The sequence below is a fragment of the Haemaphysalis longicornis genome, unplaced genomic scaffold (assembly GCF_048455015.1).
Source record: "Haemaphysalis longicornis isolate Haplotype H1 unplaced genomic scaffold, Haemaphysalis longicornis Haplotype H1 scaffold_1, whole genome shotgun sequence".
Classification (NCBI taxonomy): Eukaryota; Metazoa; Arthropoda; class Arachnida; order Ixodida; family Ixodidae; genus Haemaphysalis; species Haemaphysalis longicornis.
This window is the reverse complement of record NW_027526203.1, coordinates 325,495,653-325,521,238: the sequence shown is the minus strand read 5'-3', so window position 1 is coordinate 325,521,238 and position 25,586 is coordinate 325,495,653. Positions and strand designations below refer to the sequence as shown.

Below are 25,586 nucleotides of genomic sequence, written 5' to 3'. Positions count from 1 at the left end.
CGTGTGCCATGTGTCCAGATTGTGGCGCACGTTATGGATCCTCATGGGGTCAAAATTAATCCGGAACGCACCACTACGGCGCGCCTCGTAGCCAAGGTGCAGCTTCGGTGCGTCAAACCACATTATTAAATCAAATCATCATCTTTCAAGAAAAGGCAGCGGTCAAGTAGACGGACATGCAGAAAGGCAGACGAGACGGGCGCTGCTTCGTTTGTGCAGCGCTCGTCCCGCTTGTCGATTTGCTATTTTGTTTGCTTTATCGTGGCCTTGTGCTAAAAGATTTTTACCAACTAGCCAAAGTTAAATTCTTTTACACTGGGAGACATCTGTATCGTGCTTCTAGCAGGAATTCACCGGTAATAGCTGATTGCTTTTTGATCCCGCAACATAGCGAAAGACGCCATGGCAGGTGTCAAGCGGAACGGAGACGACAAATTACGCGCCGGTTACCAGAGAGCCTTAATGCAGTGGACAAGGTTTAAATAAAACTAAGTTGTAACTTAAAGCCGGCTTAAAGCCAGCGAGCCAGCGTCTGCGAATGAAGTATTTTCGGTGACCAAGCAATGGAATAGATGAGTAGCATTTGTGTAGTTCCAGAAACACTTGCCTTCTTGCGCAACGTCTGATACTGCCTGTTGTATTTAAACATGCCCCCTTATAATGTACGCAGATCACTCGGCGGTGCAGAGGCTTAACTGCAGCGATTTCATCACTGGCGTGATGAGCGACTACATAAAGAGCACTTTCATTTTAACAAAAAAAAAAAAAAATAAAAGGGAACGTAAGGGAAATGGGGCAACGGATAACTAGCTCTACATGATATTGCACTTGTGTGGTTTACTGGTTCCAAGCAAATTCGAAGTGAGGAGGAAATTTTGTCGAATAATCGCTCTGTGTTGACTTTGAAACACTAAAAAATTAAAAGTTATTTCCCTAAGGGGCAGGCAATGGTTACGCTCAAGCGGGAGAGCGCTGCTTGGTTGTTCTTGGTTATTCTGTTTTCTTTTCTCTTTTTGTAACTCTAGCCCCCTCTTCGGGTTCAAAGGACGCACGTTGACCTTGGCGTCATTTACGCTTTTTTTCTTCGGCTCGACGAGCCCGACACTGAGCATCGATATCGGTCTCCCGTCCATTTTCTGACGCATTAAGAGGCGATCATGGCCATACAGGCGATACGCCCCACCAACACGACCATATAAGGCCACGCAGGCCGGAACTCCGCTAGGCATGCGCTAATCTCCTCTCCATACTGACGTTCAGTGAGCGTCCTGTGTAGCTACCGAGCTCTCCATTGGCACATGCAGCAGCACTGTTCTTAGCCCAGCCGACGCCCCTGGGCGTTGCTTAACAACGCTGTTTAATGCTCGCGCGACATTATTCCGCTTTGGGACCTTTATTGGCAGGATTCGCACTCCCACAGAACGGCAGACCCGATTTTACGAGGTGAGGCACCTCGCGTTATAGTGCTAAAAATCAACATTTCTGAAAGTTTTCTTAGCTGCGCAAGTTGACAAGCTGTTTGACACGCTTGCTGGGCGCTGCTAAAAAATAAAAACTCAATAATGTTTTCTGGGCTTTATATAAGACTTTGAACGCAACAAAACAAGCTGTTCCACGCAAGGCCACGAAGCCTATACTATTGAGTTAGCACTCCCAGTTGTCCTGGCCAACGGAGCGGAAACCATTAGTTCATATTTCTTCGAACTCTCCCTGTACGTACGTGCCTGTGGCTTTCACGCACAAATAAATGAATGCGCTTATCATGCCCTTTTAAGAAAGTCGCTAAGACCATTATGGATCTCTTGCGGTATTAATTTCGGCGTGTTTATCACCTTTGTTCAAATTATTTGGATTGTCTCTTTTCGTTGCTGGACGATACCGCATTACGTACTACGCGCAGGGCGCATAAGGGTGGCTATTATCGGCTCCTGCAAGTTTGGTGTGGAGATTTTTATATTTCTCTTTGTACACTAGCAGGGGTGGATAAACGACTGCTGAGCTTACTTGAATTTTATCGGTATAGCTTAATATGATGCACAATTGGAGCCACGAACTAGCCCCGGCGCGAACAAGTTCGTAGCGTGCACATGCCTAGAAAGCCGGAATGGAAACTCGGTGTGATTGATGAACTAACAGTTGAAGAGTATATTGAATATAACATGCGTCTATTCATGCTAACAAAGCTGAAAAATCAGCCATAACAAAGGTACAGGCGGGGACTTAATTTTGCAGACCACGCGAGCTGGCAAAAGCCACCGATGCGCGCTCTGGAGGCCCGGCGCCTGTTTTCGAGACCGGCGCGGGGCGCATGCGCGTCCAGTTTTACTCGCAGGCATGCCGATTTCCTCGCTCCCTGCAGCGGTGCTGGGATGGTCACAGAAGCACCGCAGAGCGACGCGTTTGTAGCATTCCTTTCTTTCCGATGGCACATTTGGGGCCTAATGTGACGATTGCACGGGCTTTGGCACAAGTTCTCCTCGCGTCCTGATAAACACTTGCGTGGAATGTTTTAGTTTGTTGTGGGCTTTATTGTTTATAGAAGGTGAGACTAGCGGCTTGCGAATGGCGTAGCCAAATCAAGCGCGTACGGAGCACAGTCACACGGTATCGCGCTGCGGACAACGAAATGTTAGCTATACGAAAAGCGAACCTTTATTCATGTTGTATATTTCGTAAACTATTTGGCCACTGAACATATATTTCAGCTCGAAAGCAGGCTTCCGCCGGCTTTCTGCGGATATCTGACAGACTTCCGAATGTCCGACACCGGATGTCAGACGGATGTTAGATGGACGTCTGTGGTCCAATGGGTCGTATACGCGCTTGATTTGGCTACGCCGTTCTCAAGCCGCTATTCTCATCATCCGTAAACGATAAAGCCCAAAACAAACAAATAAAACATTCCACGCAAGTGTTTATCAGGACGCGAGGAGCACTTGCGCCGAAACCCGTGCAATCGTCGCATTAGGTCCCAAATGTGCCATCGGAAAGAAAAGAATGCTACAAATGCGTCGCTCTGCGGTGCTTCAGTGACCATCTCAGCACCGCTGCAGGGAACGAGGAAATCGGCGTGCCTGCGAGTAAAACTGGACGCGCATGCGCCCCGCGCCGGTCTCGAGAACAGGCGCCGGGCCTCCAGAGCGCGCATCGGTGGCTTTTGCCAGCTCGCGTGGTCTGCAAAATTAAGTCCCCGCCTGTACATGCACAAAAGTGCCGTAAAACTTACCAAATGAAGTAAACATTTCTAAAACACCACCCACGATGGCGGCGTACTCCCCAGACACGCCATTTCATTATCACACAGTATGCATGTTTCTTCATGCTTGCGCATAGGCGTGTGGAAAAAGTTTGAACGGCTAGTATTCTTCTGTTACACAGGGGGCAGGTACGCAGCGGGCATTTCCCGGAAGCATGAACTTATGAACGTTATGGGAGTTCTGGTTATGTTAATTGGTATTTGCTTCCAAATACTCACAAATGTGGAAACTCTATAGAGATTCTTCTGAAGGTATGATGAGTCTAGAAGTTGCAAAGGCGTCGTAGAAAGCGAGGTTTACCGACTGGAACTTTGACTGTGTTGCAGGTTGAAACCCGATAGCATTATCAAATGCGCTTCCGTCAAAATAATTGCAGGCGAGCAACTGCGCCTGCTATATTTTAAAATGTACGGTTCATGGGGCACCTATCTAAGCCTCGCGGACCATTTTGTTTCTCGCAGGTGTGTGGAACGGTGCCCCAAGCAAGTGGGAACTAGGGCTGCAGGCCGCATACGAATTCGTCTCCAACCATTTGCTTCTACTGGTGACCGCCTGTAACTGTTAAAGATTGCGACTACTATGAACGATATAGTAGCATGCATTATCTTCTAAACTTACAGTGAAAACTGGGGTCAGTCGAGCCCGCTATCGAACGAGAGCGATGATCACATGTGCCTTTTCTTTTTCACCATTCGCAGTGGTACCCTGGACGCAGTCCGCTGCCGCTACCACCAGCGTCACCGGCATCAACAGGTAATGGACATCCCAACTATTCGGTAGATGTTCGGTAGATGTTACTAACACCCAAGTACAACAGCCTTCACTTACCTTGTTTACATCATTTTTAACTTAGTGCTGAAATTATGCCATTTATTCTTTTTTCCTTATGTACCTATGTATTTGTTGTTTGCCTTTTTTGTGATCACCTCATCATTTGTACCCTCCTGCCAAAATCCCAATGTGGGATTGCAGTATCAATAAATAAATTCAATAAATAAATGTAGCTAACTAGAGGAAATCTCAACTGATAAAGAATGTATGGGGCACAGGGATGGCGACTTACACAACATTGAAAATGGGCAGATTTGAAAGCCTTGGACCACCGTCGAAGAAATACAGGTAACTTCTTTCTGCTCGAAATGCGTCAGAAATTTTCAAAAGCGGAACGAGTAAAGTAACCATTCAACAGCGAACAGAAAAATAGCGACTTGCGTAGGATAGAGCGAAATCCGGTCATTGGCTGTTGGGACGATGATCAACAGCAACAATAAATAGTTTGGCCGTATGATGGAGATGCGGAATCCGTTTCTTTAGCGAACTACGTGTTCCAGATCCTTGGCCACTTCAACAATTGCCGTTTGGTTTCTATCGCCCCGTGAGGCGAGAGCCTTAGATTTCAATGTTTCAAGCGCGTGCATTGTGCGGCGCAGGAAATCGGTGGAACCAAAGTAATTAGGGTGCTGCTTATAAATTTCTAAGAATGCGAAGTGCAGAACCTAGTTGGACCTTCATGCATATGCTGTTGAACATTCTGTTCAACTTTGCGCCGGCGCCCGACCAGCCCCGGCATGAACAGCACCCTCGCCAGCTCGTTCCGCTCGCTCGCCATCTCCACGAGCCTCCTGTTCACCTCTTGTCGGCACCTTGACCTCTGAAGGCGGCTCATATTATATGGCGGCAGCGGCCTACCCATCTCCAGCGCTGCTGCTTCCCCTTGTTTGGTGCCCTTTGCGCCGCCCTTTCTCTGAGCCCTCCTGCGACCCTCCTCCCGCACTGCTGTTTCCCTTCAAGCGCGCTATCCCAGGCTCGCGTTCACTCCGACAACAGCTTCAACAATTTTTATACCACCGATTTTCTGTACCTCGCCGAGCGCGTGCTTGAAACGTAACGACCTAACGCTTTCGCCTTAAAGCGCCCATGAAGACAAAATACAACTTTGTTCTACTTGACAATTTGTTCAATTATACAGAACAAGCTCCATTCCAGCCACAAAATACTCTTTTCTAACCGGAAAAAAACTCTAAGAAATATTGAAAAACTTTCATACTTTACGCTGTGGTGTCGTGATAAGGGCCAGCAGTAAGAACAGTTGTCAGTGTGTTAATTGCACGTTAGCAGTCGAATGACACGATTGAACAGCACTAGAAGCCCCACTAGAATCGCCCAGTCATGTTTCTTGGCGGAGGCGTAGGTTGGCCGCCGCCAATCCCAAAGACGAGATTCTGTGACGTCATAAAGAAATCGCCGGAAAGTGGCTGAGGAGTCGCCACTGGTTTATGTTTTCTCCATTATCTGGAATACAGTGAACTCCCGCGGATACGAACTCGAAGCACCATGATAATTTGTTCGTCTTATCAGAAGCAATCCCCCCAAAAAAAGAATCGCAATACGCCCAAATTCATGCAAATACCTTCTTCAGTATGGTGAACGAAGTAGACTTACGATGGAGGAAAAAGACAAAAAAAAATCACTTATTTGAGTGCGCACCTTGATATGAGACTGCCTTCAAGTGCTCTTGCCTGGTTTTATCCAGCCGAAGTGCCGATGGAGAGCGTACACCCCCTAACCCAGGCGACAACGCAGCAGAGACAGAGACGGAACTCCTCGCTTTCTCGGTGGTGACGCGGTGGGACTCGCGACGCGAACCGACGCGGACTCCTGCGCTCCCGCTGAGAAACAGCATTTGTCAGGAGATCTGCTACATTCGCTAATAGGAAGTCTCCGTCGTCGGTTTTTTTTTACTTTTTTATTCTCCTAGTTTTGCGCCTCTCCTCCAGAGCAGAGCGCCCACAAAACTCGCTCTTGCTTTTTTTTTTTCTCTTTTCTTCGCGGCTGTCTCCGCAAGTTGAAGGGTGGAAAAGGGAGAGCTTTATCGGCGTGTCTTTTTTCGCGCTTCCTCACTTCCTCCATGCAGCGAATTCGCTTCGCGCTCTGGTTTTATTTATTTATTTATTTATTTATTTATTTATTTATTTATTTATTTATTTATTTATTTATTTATTTATTTATTTATTTATTTATTTATTTATTTATTTATTTATTTATTTATTTATTTATTTATTTATTTATTTATTTATTTATTTATTTATTTATTTATTTATTTATTTATTTATTTATTTATTTATTTATTTATTTATTTATTTATTTATTTATTTATTTATTTATTTATTTATTACAAACGCACAGGTTTTTGCGGAGTCTAAAGCAACAGAAAACACTCAAATGCAAGAAGAAAACATCCATAAACAGTAACAATATTATTCTGGCAATTCATCATTACACAATTACTAAGAAAAATGTCGGTGCAGATTTTCGGTAAAGCCATCATGACTAAGTATGGATGCAATTCGGTTAGGAAGATCATTCCAGTGCATGGTTGCTCGAGGCAATGCCGATGAATTGAAAGCAAGCGTCTTGCCAAAAATGCGCGTGAAACTATGACTATTATGAAGGCGTCGTGACGTATTTAATGGAGCGTAAAGAGGCAGCGGGTTTTGTCTGATGCAAACTATGTACTGATGGAAAAGGCATAATAGCGCGATAGGGCGGCGGGTATCTAGCGGCCGAAGTAATAACTCTTGTTTGATTTGGGTAACGCTAAGATGACGGTCATGCTTGCGTGTAATAAATCTTGCGGCTCTGTTTTGAATAGATTCCAGCAGGACGATTAGGTAGTTTTGGTAAGGGTACCAGATTGCTGTCGCGAATAGCTGTGGACGAATAAAGTTAGATACGTATTTTTGCGGACAAGAGCTGGTGCGCATCGTGCATTTTGTCGCAGATAACCAAGTGATTTAGAAGCCTTTGCGCAGGTTTGCTGCTGCTGTAGAAAGGGGAGAGGGGTTGACGTCATTAGAGGGCTAGTGCATGCGCCTGTTTAGGCAGGGCCCCGTAGTTATCGCCCAAGACACCGAGCGCATGCGTCGGGACCAGCATTTGCAGCCAGAGAAGACGAGTGCAAGCGACAAGCCCGCCAACACAACGGGATTGTCGCTTGCTTGCACTTGTCCGGTTTGCAAGGCCCGGTTTACAACAGCTTGCCAGTTTTCAACAGCTGCACAGGTGCCGCCATAAGTAATTGGAGCACGGGAGCTGCGACCGAACCGCATCGGAGCGCCGTGTAGTTACACCGGCGGTAAACGAAAGGAGCAGAACACGCATGCGCGCCATTTGACGGTGATAGCCCATCTATACTTCTGAACCCGCTTATTTTAACGTAGCTTCTTCGCAGCATACTGGTCTCGGCGATGGCGCTGATTGCGGAGGCGGCATCTGGCAGCGTCGATCATACACTTTCAGCGCACGCGAGCTGCCAGAGAAGCGTCGCAATCGCAGGGATCTGAAGTGACAATTTTTCTTTTCTAATATTTTTGGTGGGTCTGCTATCAGCGCCAATGCTGAGACCAGTATGTCGCGAACAACGCTCGAAGCCACCTTAAAAGAAGTGGGTTGAGATTCATAGAAGGGCTATCTGCGTCGGCAGGCGCGCATGCGTGTTCTGCTCCTGTAGTTTACCGCCAGTGCAGCTACACGGCGCTCCTATGCGGCTTGGACACAGCTCCCGTGCTCCAATTACTTTTGACGGCATCTGTACCTTGCCCAGTTTACAACAGCTGCGCTGGACATCCACTTTCGCAGGGCGAGATTGCGTCCTTTTTTTTTTCTTTTCATTTCTACAGCACCTGTCTAGTGCGGCTACTGAAACAGAGTCCACCAACATCCGTGATACGACTGGAGCGACGTCGTTCAAGCGCGCAAAGAATGCTCAGACCAAAAAAGAAAGAAATCTTGAGCCAGTTTATAATTTATCCGATGGGCTTGGAGCAGTAATATTTGGCCTTGGTACTTTCTGCCAGTTAATTTAAGTATTGGAAGCGCTGGTTGAATATGTTTTAAGGTCATTCCATATTTTGAAAACAAAAAGTCGAAAAAAGTCTTGTAGGGACATATAAGTGTTCATTCAACCCGTTGTGCTAAAGCAAACCCTTCGGTATTTTAATTGCGAAAGCCATCATACGCATCTAAACACGGCGCTCTCTCTCAGAGAGAGAGAGAGAGAGAGAGAGAGAGAGAGAGAGAGGGAGAGAGGGAGGTAGAGAGTCACTTTATTGACGGTTACGACACTTCGCTTTTGCCTCCCGACGTTGTCGAGAGGCAAGTTCTCATCTAGCCGCTTGAGACGAGACACTTTGTTTCGCGATCCGCTTGCGCCCTGATGCTTTAACATTACTTATTATTATTATTATTATTATTATTATGATTATTATTATTATTAGTAGTAGTAGTAGTATTAGTATTAGTATTAGTATTAGTATTAGTATTATACCTTCGATTGCCCTTACCAGCTGAGAAAGGGAACTCCCGCTCGTTAGCAGGTGTTGCTAATGGTCAGTCAGAACCTAGAGCCCACATAGCGGCATCTGCTGTTCCAGAACGCATTACCCTCTAACCGTGCGCAATGTTACACCGTGTTTGCACAACCAGTATTAGGCATCACACTTTTCACTACGGCAATTACTAAACACGCGAAGTGTCTGCGCTCAGGGCGGTTTTCCTGAGTGCGGGCTCTCGCTCTATCTGCCCAATTTCTCGGTGCCCTCTCCAGCCGACGAGAACTGTTCCAGTCGGTTCCAGCATGAGATGTCGAAGCGCCTGCGGGAGAAGGGAATGGGGAGAGAAGCTTTGAAGCGCGCGCCTGGGAAACGTTGGCGTGAGAGGCGTGGAGCTGGCACGTTAATTTCTCGCTCGATAGCGGTCTGCACATCCTGCCTCTGCGTGTATCGGCCGGCCCGCCCTTCAGAGCGGCGTAACCCTGTTGGCAACTGTGAGAGGGGCGCGCAGATGGGACCTCGGGCTCGCTGCGCCCATGCCCAATACGCTGAGCGTAGGGCGCGCAGAGAGAGAAGAGGCCGTGCATGTGTGTATACACAGGTGTATTGGCGGCGTTCTCGAGTGGAACCGCCTTGGAGTTATACACCACTCCTTGAGGCGACTTGAATACATTTGCCCAGCGCAAACTCGAGGCGCATGTCTAGGCGTCTTGTGAAGGGTCGGAGGGAATGACACAAACTCCCCAAATTAAGGCAATTCAAAGTAGTGTCTTTTTGAAGGCACCGAGACTGGCCTCTCACTGGTCATAGTTGAACGAACGAGATGTTTGTTGTGGAGTAGCGCGTCGAGTGTGAGCAAGACGCTGGAAGGGGTAATTTGTGCCATTTAGTTCTTGAAGGATTGCTAAGTAACATAAACACACATTACATGTAAATTAGGTACTGAACACTGAGGACACGTCACGGCTTGCACTCTATTAATATTGTACAAAAATTAAGGACAAAACGGAGACTTGCGAGCTGGACGTATATGCAGTGCCTGCGGATAGATTCCGTAGTGAACAGAAGTATAAAAAAAAGATGCTGCAAATACTTTCGAGATAATATTGGCACTCTGTCGAGAAAGAGAAAATGAAATAATGTTTCTCGCGTACTATTATTATTTTGTGTCAGAGCGCTAGGGTCCCATGAGCACCAAAGGAAATTGGGAGAAACGGAACAAAGGGCAGATCATTCCTGTCCCTGGACACCGCGGTGGAATTTGGTTTCGGTTAATTAAGCCCTGCGTATAAAGTATGGGAGCACAAGTGCCTCCCTTTTCCTGAAACCAACACTGTGGATACCTTTTATTTCCAGACACGGAATTCAGCTGCTTAACACTGCTATGTTGAAGGTTCGCCGCAAGCACTTTGGCAGAAAAAGAAAATGCTGAACCAATCGTTGTATGCTTGTCAGTCTTTCAATGCTGCTACTCACACTTAGCTTGCATATCTGGGTCCGTCGTGTACAGTCGAACATCAAGTTTAAACATTATGTTTTGCTTTCTGTTTGTAATTACAATGAATTGCACAAGGTCCCGGCCAACGGTCGCCAAAAAATCCAGTGCCATCGCTTGGCCAGTTTTTATTTCTCTAATAGGCAATCTTTTCGTTCGTTCTCGTCTTTTTGTTCGTTTCCCAATGCCCGACCAAGGCATAAGTGAAAGAAACAGGAGGCCGGCGCACGTGGGCCGAAAGTGCGCAGGTTTAGAAAGGTTACCCTTGGTCCGTACCAACTGTACGTCTCCCGGTCGGAACGCGATTGAGCGGAGCTCTTTGTTTCGTGATTCACGTTAGCTATATTCGATGTTCAATATCCGCTGACTGCGATTGTGCCGCCGCGGTCATTGTTCCTCCTATTCACGCGGCGAGCTCGACCCGAGGCGCACCATTGTGCACGGGTCGGCTCGTATCATCCAGGGAACGGGCGGAGATGCATGAAAGGCCCACGGAAGGGCGGCGCGCCGTGCTGGCCCGTTCAGAATTGATTTACTTTTTGCATTGACGCTGGAGACTTGTTTTACAGTTTTGCCTTTATTGTTATCGCTGAAGGAATAAGGTAGGAGGGCGCGCGGGAACGATATGACGCCTCTTTGCTGCACTGTTTTCCTTTTTGTTTATTATTACGCTAAAAATAGCCGGGAGTGCACGTAGCTCAATTCAGTCAGAATTGCAGCGCCACCTATCGGATTCACGCAAACGTTCGACCCAGGTTTTGCTCTGATAGCTTCTATCTCGAGTAAAAAGCACCGAGATTCTGTCTCTGAGATACAATGAAACGCCGTTAACTGCGAGTCCTAAAATGCGGTAGCTTTTCGGATTACCACAGCTTCGGCGTTTATGAAACGGCTCGCTTTTTTGTAGCACTAATCTCGAATTGTGAAGATTTAGTTATCGCATCCGGCTAATGCGGCAGTGACCAATTTATCTTACGAATAGGTTTCCTTGTTCGAAACTTCTTCTCGCTTGTTTGAGTTCGGGGAGGCGATTGCTTGCTTGGGTGACGAAAACAATCCAAGTAAACCACGTTCAAGAGAATTCAAAAGAATTCAAGAGAATTTATTCAAGAGAATAAATAGTCAAACCACGTGTACCTAACACGAATTAAGGTAGAATGTGTGAAGTGAATTGTTATTAGAGGACAAGCGGACCTAACCTTGCACAGGGTGCCGGCAATTGCTCCGGAATAGAAGAACAAAACTATATTCAACCAATCACCACGAGTCCCATAGGTTTGTGTCCTTCAAAAACTGGAGGACCAGGCGCAGTATGTCCCAACTAGTAACCCAGTGCCCTTCCGGCAAAAGAACGTCGTCCAGAGAGGCATGCGGAGTGGCTCTCCACAAGGCTGGCCGCTCCACCGCATGTTCCGGACAGTCCATGAGGAGATGTCTGACGTCGCTTGGTACCCCACAGGTCGGACACATTGGCGATGAGTTGAGCGTCAGCTTTTAAAGCCACGCTGGAAACTGTGCTCAATTCGTCCGAATACGGCACGCAAATGACGCCTGAGCCCTTTTCATTCCCTTAGGAACGCATTGCTGGAAAGGTCAGCGCCAAAGGGACTTGAAAGGATCCGCGACGGTCCGCTTTAAAATGCGCCGTTCGTGTGGCACCACTTTTAGGAAGCAAGAATTTGAAAGTGCTTCGTAACCTGTCCACGGCTTCGTTCCCTAAAACCCCTCCATGTGAAGGGAGCTACTGAAAGCGAACAGCAAGGTCGTTTTCGTTGAGCTGCTGGTAGAGTAATAGGAAGCGTTGACACATTCTGTCTGTGGGAACTCCATGGTGTAAACGTTGCAGGGCTCGCTTGGAGGGTAGTATATGAATGACATGGTTCTTGGAGAATGGAAAATATGGGCTCTCTCTCTTATCCAGTGTACGTTGTATTTACTGGTACAGGGATAATTACCAACTATTCTTGCTATACGCCCAAAAATGACGCTTACAATAGCTGTACATCATCTGCGTATTTTTTTCTTTTCGCGAAACTTTTTTGGCTTGCCTTACCTTTAATAACTATAATCGGAACAGCCCCATCGCACACTTCTGGGAGGGAGAAGACTTCTATGTGTGTGTATTCATTTTGAAGTACAACGCACTTTCCCTCCCCTGTATCCACTTGATTTAGAACCAACATCTTTCATTTGCTGCCTAAAAACAAAGAACAAATCGCAGATTTAGAGAAAAGTGTGATAACGAATTAAGCATCAATAAATCAAGCTTCAAGGCAAACTGTATTCCTTAAAAATAATTGTTCGTTGACTATGAGGGCATTTTTTATCCTCATTAGGTGACCCAAACTATATGGATTGGAAGAAAATGAAATATGAGCTACCAGGAAAGCCATGACGCACGAAACAAGTATGAGGGAAGTGTATGGTACAGGCACTACTCGATCATTTTTTGTTACGATCTCGTTAAAGGCAACGCTTTATTAAATTGCCATCACTGAAAGGCTTCGGCTTTCATCGTACCTGGAACATAATAGCATCTGAGAGCACAGCCTTAGACCGACTTCCACCGGAGTCGATATGTAAGGGCGCCGTTAGGTGGTCACGCGTACCAGAGGAAACTGAATCCGAGCAGTTGTTCAAGGCTGAGCTCTCATTTGTACAAAGAACTCGTCCTGCTGACAGAAGAGTCGGGGCTGCGGCCGACGAGGCGGCGGCGGCAGCTCCGAAACACTGTGGCGTATCGAAAATCGTTGTCGAGCACGACGCACTCTGCGGCATCTCCCGTGCGGTTCGTTCCCATTAGTGTGCACAGCGCCGCCGACTCCTTCCCTTCCCCGGGCGTCCTCACCCGGCCCGGCCACCCGGTCGTCCTCACTGACCCGAGCACTCTCGGCCGCCGCGGCTCGTCGCTATCTCTCCGTTATTCAAATTGCTCTTTGCCGAACGTATCGCACCGGGGCCCCGTGTTTGCCTTCCTCTGATTGCGGGCCCGCTCGCTGGCAGCCACACTCAGCGCACCGCAGGAAGCCGGAGGAGTTCGGCGGCCTCGTGCCCACGCGCGGCTGACAAATAAACGCCACATTCATTACGTTCCTTTGGGGCATTCTTTCTGAAACGTTCGCTCGCGCAAACCTGGCTGCTCAACTTTCTGGCCGTTGCCCTCATTTCACCTTATTTGATAAAAACGAGGAAGCTGCGTTCGAAGCAGACCACAGGTAGGGCGACGACCGCATTTTCTTAAACTATCCTACTTTACGCCTTCTTTATTCACTTTGTGCTGCAATGCTCGCACGGTCATGCCTGATAGCGCCGTAGTATTGCGGTGGGCAGTTTCGCACGGAGAGTTGTGCAGGGCGCGACCAATGGAGACCCCACTCCTCGAGAGCGTTTCGTGCGTTAAAATGCTCGGGACATCGTCGACGGTAAACTAAGTCTCACTTCGTTAGTTTTATTAACTTCCACAACATTCAAAACCCATGCGATGACCATTGGAGTGAAGCTATTTCCTTGTTACCAGCCCCAAAGACCAGCAACGCTGTAATTCTCATTCGTCGTTTGTTTCTCCGCAAAACGGAAGGGCTGATGGAACATGACCAATTCCCGGGCTATCTATCGTCATATTCAAAGGACGCTTACCCTGTCGAGCGGGTGCTGCGATGTCGTTCCGATAGTGCGCTGCTGCCGGGGCATTCCGCTACGGACGTCGTTTACAGTGGCGGTGGCGAAGTGGGGGCTCACCTGGGGCAGGGCGCCACAACCGCCGCAGCCGGAGCACGCGGCCACGGGCATTGCTAAACCGCAAGAGTGCGTTCTTAAAAACGACGCCGCTTTTAAGAAAATCAGTTTGCATGCCTGACTCAACCAATTCGCAAGGAGTACGGCCGCTGAAGACATGAGCGATAATTCCGAGCTCGCGGCGGGCAAGTGCTCCAGCGCATGACCACTTAAGAGGCAAACAAAATGGGCGCACTAAGAGGAATACGGATGATTGCAGCACGCGGAAGCGCCCAGTGACGCAAGTACGGCACCTTCTCGAAAAACTTCACGGCGAATGTATCCAAGGCCCAAGCCTTCAGTGCAGCGGTGGAGGTGGTGTTGTGTAATAACCCATACGAAGGCAACATTGAGAAACCACTACAAATTACTTTAAAAAATAAAATAAAAAGTTGCGCCGATGCAGATGGAGGACACATGTAGAAAGAACCATTGTCTGCGCATCTGTCCGCCCTTGCTCTCTTTCCCGCCAATGGATCTCCATGGATCTTCAAAAGATACCCATTGAACTTACATTAGGAGGATTGATGGGTGGATCATTGGGAATGAATGAACAGCCTTCCCTCTATGTCGTGAACATCAGGATTGGCCCGATGCGCCCGCCTTGCGTGGGCTCTAGTGGCCCGCAACACGGCGTTTCTTGCGCACACCTCCCACACCGCGGCAACCCTGCTTTGCGTTGTCACCGTTTTCAGTGGCTGTGTTTTCTCGGTTTATCGACAACACTGGCAGCATGTTGCTCCTTTTGTTGTCCACGAGTATCGGCATTTCGTCGCCTTCATTCCATTCCATCCTCTTTCACCGCCTGCTTGCCCTGCTCTCCCGTCTCGTTAACTTTACAGCGCGCACACGCGTTGACGGGACGCTTAGAGAAACGACGAACACGTCGGGCAGAGACAGTGGTGCGAGCACAACGCTATCGCAGCCCACACGCGCCCACACGCGCTCTGTCGTTCTCTTTTCTTGCTGTCACTCACCGTTCACGGATCGGCATCGTACATTTTTGCGGGCATGCCTTATTTATTGCACACGCAGTAATATTTTGATAACTGATACCCTGCTGTTGAGAGAGAGAGAGAGAAAAAACTTTATTTCTGGTCAGATTAAGACCTATGCGTCGTACTCTTCCGCAAGAAGAATCATGGCTCGTTGTCGCTGACTGCCTCAGTGTTCTGCCCTGGACGTGAACGAAAATATGCGAGAAGCTAGGGCACAGCTCGAGGCCTGACATTTCATAGAGGCACCATATTTAAAAGTTCTGAACAGTGCCGTGCCCGTGCAAGAGAACAGCGCCGTGCCCGCGCAAAGAGATGTAACTGTTTTATTATTCAAAAGAGGACAGCGTCACTGTAGTAAAATTTTTCGTTACAAAGTGTGCTTGGCGACGTCATGTACGTTAAATTTAGTTCTTCAACGGTGTCTTATCGATCAGGGCTCCGTAAGGAACAAGTCGAAGCTTTACACAACTTTACCCCCCCCCCCCCAAAAAAAAAAAAAAAACCCACAAAAACCAAGAAACGTTTCAGTAAAAGCAAAGTACCTCTCCGCAGGGGCTTGTAAATTTTAATGAGCCCTGAGAAGCTTTTCAAGCGCTGCTTGACGGCCTGGCCTTAGAGCACGAGGCTAACGAGGCCGTGGCGGCTTTCTTCGGCAGCCTGTTCTCGCGCTGTCGGTTGTGGGGCGTTTAATCAAGCAAAAAGAGACAGGATTGGCAGCTCTTCTGTGCACGTTCGACCAGAAAGATGTCATTGACTAAGTACAACAAACATTTCAAAAAAATTACTACTGTTATGAGGATACGAGCACACAATGGCGGACTTTCTACAGACTGAGGGAGATAAAATGGAACAAAAAGCCTTTGTTAACGCTGGAATCATAACTGGGTTCTTGCCGATGTTATTGACCTGTTTTAGCCCAGATTGAGAAGCGCCATAATCCTCCCGCTCCTGATTCCGCTGTTCTCACCACTGAGTTGGAAGCCAAAACGCCGCAGTCTCCGATGGAGGCGGTTGAGATGGAGGCGGTAGCGCAAGCGTACTGAAGCTTTGGGCGAATTAGTGATTGGTGTAGTAAACTTTGAGAGGCAGCAGCACATTATTAAAGTTACGGCTCATTCATTCCATACTCATTACTGTGAATATAGATAACAAATATGGTGTACCAAGACAGGATATCTGTAATGTACACGCCGAGGTACTTATCAGTCGAGAAATGCTGGAGGGAACTCCGTTAGTGCTATAGCCACACGAGGAAGAAGTAGATCGTCGGAATGTTAACATGTCTTTATATGTATTAGAGTTAAGACTCATTAGCCATTTATTGCACCAGTTTGAGAGGGTATGCAGGTCAGTTTGAAGGAGCGAGTTATCAAATTTTTTTTCGCTCTCAAGAACGCAATAATGTACAAATAGCCTTAAAGAAGGGTTAATGCGGTCAGGTGGATCATTATTAAGAAGTGTAAAGGGTCTAGAACTGATCCTAGGCGGATGCCATATTTTACTCCAGAAAGAGGTGAGTCATAGTGGTTGGCGATTAGAAACTGAGAAGGGTTAGTCAAAATACATTTTTTGACGTGAATAGATTGGTGGGGTACTGTGTCAAAAGCCTTTAAAAATCAAGAAAGTTGTAGTGTACGAGTGAGCCTTCGTCAAGAGGAAGATGCTATCGCTAGTAAAATATACGAATGGGGTTCCCCATGAAAAATCTTTTAGGAATACGTGATAGCATGGACTAAACAAAGAGTTGGTTTCGAGGAATTTACACAAAATGTGAGTAAATTATATGTTCTAATAGTTTCAAAGGGCACTCGTTGGTACAATTGGTCTGTGAATGAGATGATACTGAGTGTTACCGCACCTTCGCAAAGGGGCCACCTTCTCGGCTTTCCAGTCGAACGGCAAGGTATAGCACTGAATAGATTGCGAAAAAACTAAGTGTAAAAATTTATCAACAACATTAATTTTTTTAAGAACTCTGGGTTGATTTTATCCCCACCAGAAAAAGAGAGTATTTTAAAACTACGAATGACATGCTGGACTCTGACGGCATCAGGGATCACGGAAAGCATAGGCGAAAAATCGCCACGAGGCGTTTGCGACAACGCAATACACAGGAATATAAAACAGAAGTAACAACATGGTCATTCATACAGCGCAACAATATTCACAACAAAATTGCTGTCCGCCTGAATTCGTAAGCGAAATATTCTTCTTTTCTAAGCTTGACGGTTTTCCAAAGTTTATGAGAGTGTGTTCCAAGGAGTGAGGGGAGTGTGTAATTAAGAAAAAGATGCATGCATTCCTTGAGAGCGAAACGATAGTCAGAAAGAATGGCTTGATATGTGAGCCAATGAGCGGGCGATTTGTCTTGTGCTTGACGAAACAAATGTTTCTTTTTAACAGCGAAGACGTTTAACAAATAGTAATTTTTCGTGTCCGTGGTTTCGTGTCGTAACGCGCGCAGTCGTGTCCGCGTTACCGGGGCCCGACTGCGCGCCTGCGCAGTCGGGCCCCGGTAACCCGCCGTCGTAGCGTGAGCCTCCGGTAGCCGCTATGCTGAAACTCTCTAATGTCTCCTCGTCTATCACCGCCCACAAATCCTGTGCCATCACTGACTCTTATGTCACTCTGCGAGAATAGAATAGGACCTTGTAGCCTAATTCTACGGCCACCAGCATTTATTTTACAATATCCGTGACCTCATTCACGATGGGCTGAAGACACGCGCAATGTTGACCCCTGCTCAGAGGAAACGTAGAAGGCATTTAGCGCCCGTGAAGCCTCGGGAAAGCTAAAAAGTCTAAATAACGGCACTGCACTATGTATTGCTGTAAATGACGCCTTATATCACATCAAATATAACAACACAACCTTGTATTAAAACAATTATCACACAACTCCTATTCGTGCTACTAGCAACCCTGCTCTTTCAGCACTCCGTCTTAAGGCTCTGTTGCTACCGCCATTGAACAATGAGGATGAAAGCTGGCGAAAAAAAAAACCGGCAAAAAATTGCAGCACAGCTACCAATATCAAAATGATTACCTTGGGATTAAAAAAAATTCAGGCTAAACCTAGAAGGCACGTTCTTTTTTCTTGGAACGATTTGTCATATCGATGTTTTGGTTACGAAGAGTACGTCTCCGCGAAGAGGTGGAGACGTCTGTCTTTCCGGAGCTCAATCTCTTGATGCTGCTCGTTTCAAAGTAGACAGTTTTTGCCGAGGACACGATATATCCTACCGGGGGTGCGTACATCAAGCAATAAGGCCTACCTATTCTCCAAGCAAAGACGTGCAGAACATTTTGAATTGAAAACCTCTGTTTGCGAAGATTCTACCTGCATCCGTATTTTTTTTTCCAGAACTAACTTTTATAAATTTCTAGCAAGGGCGCACATTCCCGTATGCTTCAGCCTTCGGAGTCAGAGACACAACTTTTAGACAGGACGGCTAAGCGCAATTTCGAAGCAGCACCCTCTAAGCGCGCCCTAAAGCGGAATCCGTATAGGAGAAACTTAGCGGAGACAAGAAGCCAGAAACAGAGGCCCGGGTCTAGCGGGGAGATGCTTTTCCAGTAATGCAGGCATGCCATGGAAACGCTGCCTACGGGACTAAAGTCGACAGCCTGTGGTCCTGCGGCTGCACAGAAGCCTTTGTGACGCTACTCGCACTCTTGGCGAGCGTTGCATGGGTCTTTTCGTGGTATTTTTTTACACCTGCGTGAAACTAGAAGAGAATCCGCGAAGTAAGCGAATTTCTGCGGAATAACAGCCGATGTATCCCTACACAAGCTGTACAACCATCGCCTAGGCAACCGTGGCTTTCCAAAATCGCAAGAAATGCGAACTGTGCGTCTTCCGCATGTCTCTCTCGCTCGGCTGGGAGAAAATACAAATAACAAAGGTCATCGGTTAAACAAAATGATGGAATCGAGCAAAAGGCCCGGAAGTGACATCGAAGATGTCCAACCTTCGACGAAGCTTGGCTTTCGCAAGCGCCACGGACGTGGGCAGTTTCAGAAAAGTAGGACAATTCCACAGTTCTCTGATTACGAGCTTTTGGGGTCACATTTTCTACATTGGCAGCAAAGTTTTGGAAATGCTGCATTTTGTGTGGCGTAAAACCCTCTTTTATTATATTAAAAACCGCCGTCATGGGAACTACAGGGAGCTGTCCGCAGTGCGTGCGTGTGTGCGTGTGTGCATGGGCCTGTGTGTGGCTGTGCGCGTGTACATGTGCACGGGTGTTTTGTGAGTTAGTGCGGACGCATGTGTACACCTGTAGGGGATGTAAATGATGTACAAGCGATATTTGAAATAATCACCTCATCGCTATGGCGTTGCACATTTCTGAGCAAACGCCAATTAACACCGGCCTCTATTGTGCCAGCAACCAATCCGGTGCTCAGAAGCATTGTGTAGTGAGAGATTTGGCGCCGCGTTGCCAATGTGTTTATCGGGCTTGCCGGTTATTATTATATGGCTTTTGGAGTGACTGGTCGGGTAAAGGTGTTAAATTATTTTTCAGCATATTTATTACATAAGAGGTTGAAATGCAAGAACAGTTTCCAACTGCGGGTGAATGGTTGATTGCCTTCAGCGCACGTCGCACCTTCAATATGATCTACCAGAACATTCGAAGTACGCAAGTCATAACTTGTAACACGAACACCCTTCTCGTCAAAAGTTTAAAGAGAGTTTCGGTGCGGTCTCGGCAATGTCACCACCGTCTGTAGATTTTGCGGGGCAACTTTCGTCGCTTGAAGTTCATAATACTTAGGGAACGAATTGGGAGAGGGGGGGGGGGAGGGGGGGGGGCTGAATTTTGCGACCCGGACCGTCCTACAAAATTTGCACACACAAATGTGAAGTCAAGAGTTTTACTATTTAGACAAAGTAATCTAACGCGTGTTCCGCTCTTTGCTATTACGTGATTGTTTTGCGACTTATTTATCAATCCTGTTGTGGCGTTTCCTGTTTAATTTTGTAACGGAATTATGTACGTTGCGTTTTATTCTTAGTTCCTGTTTTTGTTGCCTACTGCAACTATTTTAACTGTGTACTAGATTCCTGCTGCGTGGCCTCTGTAGTATTTTCACTTTTTGTGCATAGCCTCCCACTCCTCTCGGTACTGACCCCCTGCCCTTAGAGTAAAAAATAAAAACTAAATAAATTTGCCGTTCCATCATTCTCCCTCCTTTTGCTTTGCTTCATTCCTCAACAAGTGCAGAGTAGAAAAACAACCGAGTTCAATGCTTCCATTTCCGCCTCAAAGCAATAAACGACAGTGCTTCGCATTCTTGTTGTCGCCCCCCTCCCTCCCATATCACTGGGTGTAACCACTGGAGTATTTGACCTTTACTGCGCCTACCAAACAGCCTAAGTCTAGCCCTCACTCCTTCTTACCCATAGTTAAGCTGTACAATGTTCGTGGTAACATTTTATTTGCTCTCTGTGTTTCTCGTGGGGATTTTCTTGCGCCATATTTCTCGCCCGATCCGGCACAGGTGCAAATGCGATATTCTCCTCTGCACTAACGCGTCCGTCTTTTGTTTCTTGTATTTTTTTCTCAGCCTTCACAATCGGTTTTAGTGTTAATGTTCCAAGAGCAGAGCGCGCGCGCACATCACGTAAACTCCCAGCCTTGTTTTGAATAATTCATGGCGTTCCTGGCGATCGCGCATCCAGCAACAAAGAAAGGCTTTTCTTCGATCTTCATTGCAGCTATTTGTAATTGGGATCGTGAAGCGCGCGAGACGAAACATCGCTTGTCTGCCTGATATATAATGACACTCTCGTTAAGGTCGTTCGTTTATTTGTTTCCCTCTTCGTCTTAAGGGAATTCGAGTCGGCAGGGGAAAATAAAGGCGGAGATTGAGTTTTTTTTTTTTTGGTTTTGCGCAATTGATTTTTTTTCTTGCTCCACTGGTTAGCAATTCAGCCCCGTTGCTACTCATCTTCTCCGTGCAGTCCACACACACAAATATATGTTCTGTTTGTTTGTTTGTTTATTTGTTTGTTTGTTTGTTTGTTATTTTTGTTTGTTTGTTTGTTTGTTTGTTTGTTTTTTGTTTGTTTGTTTGTTTGTTTGTTTGTTTGTTTGTTTGTTTGTTTGTTTGTTTGTTTGTTTGTTTGTTTGTTTGTTTGTTTGTTTGTTTGTTTGTTTGTTTGTTTGTTTGTTTGTTTGTTTGTTTGTTTGTTTGTTTGTTTGTTTGTTTGTTTGTTTGTTTGTTTGTTTGTTTGTTTGTTTGTTTGTTTGTTTGTTTGTTTGTTTGTTTGTTTGTTTGTTTGTTTGTTTGTTTGTTTGTTTGTTTGTTTTTTGCGTCTCCTCGCTGCCCGGTTTCTATGTATGGTCCGAACCAAGCTGCCCGTGGTATGTGAATGGGATAATCCATCGCCTTCTGCTAGAGCCGGCGTACAGAAACAGTTTTTTTTTTTCTGCACACGCCGATCACCTTTGTCGTGTAGATCGTGCGGGGGCACTTGTGCCAAGATGCCGAACGCTTCTGCTGCATTGCCCTCGGAGTGAGGCAGAAAAAGTAACGTTAATCGCGACTGGGAATCGCATCGTCAGTGCAATCATAACGCTAGGCAATAGTCTAGAGCCCTGGGATAAGACAACACTGCAGATCTGATGTGGTCCGTCTATGTTACGGGCTTTTTGAGGGGCACAGGGAAAGCTACATGCTACGTCCATTCGTGCGCTCAAAGAAATCACGTCAACCGGCAAGATGCCGAAGCCCATCGAAAACGCGGGACAGAAGCAACGCGTCTTCGTCTTGAAATTGCGCGTTAATGCTTTCGCATTCGAAACCCCTAGGAAGTGCTTAGTGTGCCTCGACTGCCCTCAGACCGTGGGTGAGCTGCGATGGCACTTCTGCTGTGGTCGTAGCCATTGATATCAGTGTGGACGTGTCGGCACCCGAAGAGGAGCTGTTTATGCGGTTTCGTGTTGGAGGCAACTAGATTGCAATTGCACACTGATCCAGCCCAACCGGCCACCCCGCGGTGTACGTGCTTCGATATGGCATGCCGATGGATATCACAGCGACAAAAAAAACCATTGTGTCCGTCGTTACAAAGCGACAATGAGTGATGCAATAAAGTCTCTGCAACAAGATTTATTACAACCACATTTACAGTCCCGCTGTTCATATGTATTCGCAGGGCAGAATAGCCTTGATTTTTTACAGAATCTTGTAGGTTGATCTTAGGTGTGGGCGCCATAGGTTGATTTAGTTCTGCAGCTAGGCTCGTGTTAAACATCTTTACTTCCCTCTGCCTTGTTCGCAGTCGGTGTTTTTTTCGTGAGGTTCAGTTTTGTGCTGTGGTATACTTGGTCTTACAATGCACATACATTTGCCAAATGCATTTTTAATCTTCCCATTCCTAGTTAGCAGCTTAATCACTGCTATGTGTTTGCGCCGCATCTGTACACTGCATTTCGTTCTCCCACTGTTTTTTAATTCCCAAACCATTCACTGGTGCCCTCATCCCGTCGACAAAACTTGACAGCATACCAAGTGCTATTGGAAGCAAATCTATCCATTCATGCGTACCAAGCTGTGTACACCGTAAATGGTTTAACTCGAGTAACTTGCCGCCCGCTAGCGCAGGAGACTCAGACAGCCTGGTAGCCCGAACCTTTACAATACCACGATAAAAGTCGTCCAAGTTTCTTTTAAGCGCAGGGTGAAAACTGCGTGTTTATATTTTTACTTTTGTCCCTAGATATCGCAATGTGATGTAGTTTGCTGAGCTAGCTACGAAAGACGCGGCCCAGGCAAGAACGGCCACTCAGCTCCGGACGTCTCGCTCAGCCGGTAAGCCGCGCACTCCCATTACGCGCGCTCATTGGCAGGGTTCCGGGATTTCCTGAACCGTCGGATTCCACATCCGTTGCCCGAGAGCGTAGGTCCAGCCTTATCGTTTTCTGCTTCTTCTACCCTTTCCACTTCTCTCCTTGGCTGTGCACTCCTTGCCAGATGCCAATCAGGAAGCCAGCTCTCTGAAATGTGTGTAGAGGCCGCAATAAAGGCGTCAGCGAAAAAAGAAAATTCTGCGCAGGCCTGCGCCGGCAACTTTCGCCGCTGCACCAGTTAGCGCATCGGACGGCACGTTAACAACCGTCTCCCCGCCCCCGAGCCGTGGCCTTCTTTCCCTGGATAATTACCATTTCGCCAAAACAAAACAATGGTATTTCCTCCCGGCCAAAACTGTTGGTTCATGTTCTACCACTTTCACGCTGTCTGTCTTCCTCGGAGCAGCTCTCGTTTCTTTTGCTGCCTATACGACTGCACTCTAAGTGGACAGGTTTGACAGCGTCGAAAGTAGCTTATTCTTTTCTTTTCACAATTGATGCCTTCCTTGCTGCTTTTATTCGCAGGCAACACATAGGGCTAGTAGTGCAGTAAATAGCGCATTTCCCGCACTCTCGTGGTGAAGGCAAAGCTAACATATTATGTAATGTGTAACCTTTATAACCGCTTTGTACGGCTGTTAGAACGTATTTCGTTAAGTACGCGATTTCCTATGACCCGTCACAGGCAGACATCATAGAATGTGCAAAACAAGAACAATGATACAAATTCGCACCGTAAACACTGAGCCTAACACCACTTAGTAACCGTACCCATAGAGCGATGGCCATCCGTTGATGGAACCACTGAAACTGCCTATTTCCAATATTGGCAACCGGACTGCACCAAGCATACCTCATAGTTGTTCCATTTCAGCATTTCAAGCCGCTATAAAAAACATTTTATTGATTTACGCTTGTGCATAATCCCATTCGAAGCCAAACGATTAGGTTATTAAGAGCAGGACCTTTAGTTAAGGCACGCCATGGATTTCACCCGAACATCAAATTTTCTAACTCGGGCATAGTTTTATAGTCTACTGGTCAGTACGGTTACATATGCGAAGCGTTCTTTAACACTTCTGTAAAAATTACCCGTACAAAACTCATTGCTTTTTTTTAGTGTTTTTTTTTGTCCGTCATTAAAAGAAAGATGCAAACGGTATACTTCATGCGAACGCTCTTCCCAGCTGTCACAGGCTGTTTAACTCTGAAAGTTCTATTAACTCTAGCACTTGTCTCTTGGGGCCACTTAACCGAACTGTTTTGTTTCAAGTATGTCCAACTTTCGTTACATTCATATTACAAAATATGCTGCAGTACAGAGAAAAAATTATGACCCTTACACTGTCGGAACGTGGGTGAAGAACCAAGCTTTCCGCTATCCTGCTCTCCGCTATCTTACTCTTTCCGCTATCCTGCTCTCCGTACCCCTCCTCTTCTAACGAAAGAGCCACAGGACGCTTTCACTGCGCAACCGCATAAGGCGCTGGCTTGAATATGAGTGAGCTTGAAGGTCACATTGACGCTACGAGGAACAAGCCGTTCTCTCTGTTTGACCTGGAATAATAATTTTTGTAAGCGCAGAACCCCATTGCGTCACCGGGACCTGCCCGCATCGCATGAAAACTTTTCCATCCCTCCTCGCACGCCATCTGTTCAAGCAGGTCCTTACCATCCCAAGGGTTTCAATGGGTGCCTCAAGATGGTGCTACGGGATGTTTTGCTCACACCTGATTTTTCGCTCGCGTTCAACGCCGATGACGACGCCGGTTTTTCTGCGACGCGGAGCCTTGAACACTACGCGTTCAAACGCATACTGCAATAAAAAGCGCCAAATGGTATACGGTAGTGTTGTGTCATCACCTTGAACGGGAATTAAAAAAACACTCAGGTATTAGCACGGAAAATACAAACACAACTTCGTTCGACACATGTGTTGAAATACAGGAGCTTTTGTGCCTGCCCGAATAGAAAAATTTGTCTCCTAGTTCCGTTTTGGGCGTCTATATACGTTCATCGACCTGGATCTGAGCTTCATCAAAAATAATTTCTGCACAAACGTCAAACGTTTCAAGCGTTTCTCACCGCTTTTACGCGATATTGATTCCCCATCATGGACCCCGCCTATAATCCGGCTTAGAGCGAAAATAATCCTGCTCAGCCGGCAAAGAAAGCCAGCTTCGCATGACCCTAGTTCGCCTATTTAGTTTTGTGAATATTCAGCCCACGACAGCGCTGCACAAACGGGGCATTATAACACTTTGAGAATTGTGCACTGAAAAGCAACTTGAGCTGGTGGATTCGTGCGTGGTTTACGGGGGATTTCGTTAACCACCGTTTACATTTACACATAATAGATCGAATCCAGCTTTATTGAACAGCCAAATTTCTCGCAGTGGCTGAGATGATGAACAATTCTCACATGGTGCCTTTGGATCACATATTTTACGTACAGTGACATGCTGCCCCAAATCGCCTTTCTGTTGGTATACAGTGCTTTTCCCCTCAGTGCAGTTTATTGAAGGGGGGGGGGGGGGGGGGGGGGGCGTTAGCACTGGCGAAATAACCGGCGGTGTGAAAAGCGCCTGTAAAGGGTGCACCAAAACACACTGTAAAGTTCTGCGGCGAAGCCTTTGCAAGAGCTATACGCAGACAAGCTGGCGCAACAGCGTAGAGGTGAGGCCGCCGCAGGCAACCGGGCCGACAAGGCTTGAGTGGATGTGTGCGACATTCCCGTAAAGGGTCAACATCTCATAAAGAATCAAGGTATACTTTTTACTGCACTTGCGTAATAAACTTTGCAGTTAGGACCTACTCCCGCGTCCCGTATTTTCCCTCTTCCCCGGCGGATATGGAGTCACCGGCCCTGCT

At 46.8% G+C, this 25,586-nt stretch overlaps 1 protein-coding gene across 1 annotated transcript in view; it reads left to right on the top strand.

Moving 5' to 3' along the window:
- Positions 1–25,586, top strand: part of LOC144151773 (protein qui-1) — a 733,079-nt gene that overhangs the window by 220,956 nt on the left and 486,537 nt on the right. Inside the window, 1 exon segment of the mRNA XM_077682912.1 lies at positions 3,956–4,010. The gene's annotated coding sequence lies outside the window, so the exon portion shown is untranslated.